Below are 4,601 nucleotides of genomic sequence, written 5' to 3' on the forward strand. Positions count from 1 at the left end.
TTGATGTATGGATGACTCATAGTGAAGACTGGGTTTGTGCAGATAACCAACAATTTACGACGTTTGGAATGAGACTAACGTGAGGTAAAGTAAATAATTCATTAATTCGAAGACTAGTTGATCAGATATAAAATATCTGAAAGTTATATTAGGAAAAGTATAACTTTGTAATCGGAATATTTTCCTTGGTGCCCCGACTTCCTAGTTAATTACAGTTACATGATTAATCAGAGAATCTTTGATAAAAACTAAAAGTCTTCATTTAATGATAGTAAAGACACGACAACAGCTACAGCACTCACCAGTTTTCTTCCCAGAAGTCCATAGGTCATCCCTGTAGACTGCCCAAAACTAGTGCCTTACAGCTGTAGACTTATCATATAGTTATCAACTTAGGATAGTGCCTAAGCAACACACCAAGTATGAAAACCCTAGATATAACATTAGACAATGCCATGATAGGGTCATTTTGCCAAGACCTTGGACGTATATAGAATACAGTCCAATTAGATGATTAATGTGGCATAACTATATTTTGTTTTGTTTATGCTTTCATTCATTTTGTTTCATTTTCTTCGGCACTTGGAAAGTGATAGAGCCATAAACAACTCCCCAATACAACCATCAGTTAGTGCCACAACTCCACTCGTTTGGGAGGAAATGTAATGATATATTTTGTGTGTGTGTGTGTGCGTTGTTAACATCTGCCTAAGTTACTGCCCAGATCTTCTAGTCTGGACGACCAGACGACCGGTCCGGAACGGTGATCCCAATCCGGACATCCGCTGCCCAGCCATGGAGCGGACTTCTTCATTTGCAGAAACCCTACCCGGGTCGACCACCAGAGGGGGACTGCAACAGCGATCAACTGGACATCTGCTGCCCTGGTGCGGACTTCTTCATTCGCAGAAACCCTACCCGGGTCGACCACCAGAGGGAGACCACAACCAGGACAACCCACGGTCATTTTTATGTTGGTTTGCAACGTGCAGGTTAATCGCAAGATTGAACCCAACATGGGAGGACTGTCATGACGTTGGCCTGTGGGTAAGATTTATGACCCCTCCCCCATAAATACCTTTCTCTCTTGACTCTACCGAAGGACTCTTGATAAAGCCTTTGTTAAACATAGAGAGTCGGGGAACATCAAAAGGTGGGGGGAAAGGGACCATATTTCAGTAATCCAACCAGTTAAAAATATGCGTTGGTACTTCTTATGGCTGCAATCCCGTTAACGGGATCGATATGATAACAGCCAGTGAAAGTGTGCAGGGCGCCAAATTCAAAACAACAAATCTCATAATTAAAATTCCTCAAACATACATGTATTTTATACCGTTTTAAAGGTAATCTTGTTGTTAATCCCACGACAGTGTCCGATTTTCAAATATGCTTTACAGCGAAAGCACCACAAACGATTATGTTAGGTCACCACCAAGCCACAGAATAAGCACAGCCATTTTTCCAGCCAAAGATAGCAGTCACAAAAAGCAGAAATATAAAAAGCAAATAAAATGAATCACTAACCTTTGATGATCTTCATCAGATGACACTCATAGGATTTCATGTTAAACAATACATGGATGTTTTGTTTGATAAAGTTCATATTTATATAAAAAAAAACTGAGTTTACATTGGTGCGTTACGTTCACTAGTTCCAAAAACATCCAGTGATTTTGCATAGCCACATAGATTCAACAGAAATACTCATCATAAATGTAGATGATAATACAAGTTATAGATATACCTCTCCTTAATGCAACCAATGTGTCAGATTTCAATTTTTTTTATGGAAAAAGCAAACCATGCAATAATCTGAGACGGCACTCAAAAATAACCAAATAAGCCACCATGTTGGAGTCAACAGACACCATAAATTACATGATAAATATTCCCTTTGAAGATCTTCATCAGAATGCACTCCCAGGAATCCTAGTTCCACAATAAATGTTTGATTTGTTCGATAATGTCCGTTATTTATGTCCAAATAGATCCTTTTGTTAGCTCGTTTGGTATACATATCCAAACGCTCCTTCAGGTCGAGGATTACTTCGGACAAAAACTTCCAAAAGTTCTATTACAGGTCGAAGAAACGTTTCAAATTAAGTATAGAATCAATCATTAGGATGTTTTTATCATAAATCTTCAATAAAGTTCGAACCAGAGAATTCCTTTCTGTCTAGAGGACAGATGGAACGCAGGTGGATATCATGTGAAATGCACGTGACCAAACTGGGCTCCACTGTCACAATCAGGACCCAGTGACTGTAGGTTTGAACTCCGTATGGAAGGAGAGAGGCAGGCTGGGTTTGTCCTCACTGTTGATGTTATCGGCCTCAGACTTAATTCAAGTCGGCCAGTAGTAATAAAGAGAAACGGACACAAAATCACACAATGGACACAAAATCACACAACGGAAGAGCACTTAATCTATAGTAGATTGACTAAATTCTCATAAATGACTCAAAAACCATGTAGTACAAGATGTTTTCTGCAGCACTATGTACTATTTTCCTGAACAACCGCGTCTTCATTGTATTATTTCACATCAAAAACCAATGGTATTTCCGATCATACCAAAGTAACATTTATAAAGATAGAAACAACTGAATGTGTCTGAATATTAGTACACATGTAGAAAACTTATCACGTTCAGCTTCAAAAACAAAAAAATTGTCTCTCTCTGCTGCACCCTCACTGCCTGTACTGAAGTCCGTTGACGCAGAGTGGGCGCCGCCATTGTACCAGCACGTGAATATTACACAAAACCAATAATGCAAAACGAGCTCGGAAATCTCAAATGAAAACTATGTACATCCACTCAGACAAAACCAACGTCTCGAGCTATGCTACTTGTAAAATATTTTCACGTTCTTCAGTCGGTTTGACACAAGAAATACATAAAATCTTTACCAAACGTGATAATAGTTTATTAAGGCCTTGGACTCTGTTGATTACAGGAAGCAACCCAACAGGAGTTCATCATTAAGTTTCTGTTGAATGGAATTAACAGGAGTTCATCATTAAGGCCTTAACAGATTTGTTAACTAGCATGGTATGACATGTTCTTTTGCTATTAGAAAGTTTAAACTTGCTATTACACGTTTCAATGTATTACTAAAGGTATGTAACGGACACAAAGGTTATCTTCTGGACGACACAATTCTGGCGCTTGCCAGGAACTTCCTATTCCCTCCTTACAGCGCCACCAAAGATGCTTTATGACTAAACCAAGATATACCACTGCTTGTCGTTTCCAATGGGAACAAATTAGTCATAGACAGACAAAGGAGGTGGGCTGAGCCAAGCGCATTCTAGCATAATCTGCATATTTCCATTAGGAAAAGCCTACTCTGAAGTGCTCGTGGGCAATAACTCAATGTACCTTTGCACTCCTTCTAAACAGCGCAATTTTTTTTTTTTGTCTGCTTGTAAGTCATGGATATAATATGTCTCAGTCTGTAAGTCATGGATATAATATGTATCTGTCTGTAAGTCATGGATATAATATGTCTGTTTGTAAGTCATGGATATAATATGTCTCTGTCTGTAAGTCATGGATATAATAGGTCTGTTTGTAAGTCATGGATATAATATGTCTCTCTCTGTTTATAAGTCATGGATATAATATGTCTCTCTCTGTTTATAAGTCATGGATATAATATGTCTCTGTCTGTAAGTCATGGATATAATATGTCTCTGTCTGTTTGTAAGTAATGGATATAATATGTCTCTGTCTGTTTGTAAGTCATGGATATAATATGTCTCTCTCTGTTTGTAAGTCAAGGATATAATTTGTCTCTGTCTGTAAGTCATGGATATAATTTGTCTCTGTCTGTTTGTAAGTCATGGATATAATATGTCTGTTTGTAAGTCATGGATATAATATGCATCTCTCTGTTTGTAATTCATGGATATTTTTTTTTCACCTTTATTTAACCAGGTAGGCAAGTTGAGAACAGGTTTTCATTTACAATTGCGACCTGGCCAAGATAAAGCAAAGCAGTTCGACACATACAACGACACAGTTACACACGGAGTAAAACAAACATACAGTCAATAATACAGTAGAAACAAGTCTATATACGATGTGAGCAAATGAGGTGAGATAAGGGAGGTAAAGGCAAAAAAAGGCCATGGTGGCAAAGTAAATACAATATAGCAAGTAAAACACTGGAATGGTAGATTTGCAGTGGAAGAATGTGCAAAGTATAAATAAAAATAATGGGGTGCAAAGGAGCAAAATAAATTAAATAAATACAGTAGGGAAAGAGGTAGTTGTTTGGGCTAAATTATAGGTGGGCTATGTACAGATGCAGTAATCATTGAGCTGTTCTGACAGCTGGTGCTTAAAGCTAGTGAGGGAGATACGTGTTTCCAGTTTCAGAGATTTTTGTAGTTCGTTCCAGTCATTGGCAGCAGAGAACTGGAAGGAGAGGCGGCCAAAGAAAGAATTGGTTTTGGGGGTGACTAGAGAGATATACCTGCTGGAGCGTGTGCTACAGGTGGGAGATGCTATGGTGACCAGCGAGCTGAGATAAGGGGGGACTTTACCTAGCAGGGTCTTGTAGATGACATGGAGCCAGTGGGTTTGGCGACGA

The sequence above is a fragment of the Oncorhynchus nerka genome, linkage group LG2, assembly GCF_034236695.1.
Source record: "Oncorhynchus nerka isolate Pitt River linkage group LG2, Oner_Uvic_2.0, whole genome shotgun sequence".
NCBI classification, from domain to species: domain Eukaryota; kingdom Metazoa; phylum Chordata; class Actinopteri; order Salmoniformes; family Salmonidae; genus Oncorhynchus; species Oncorhynchus nerka.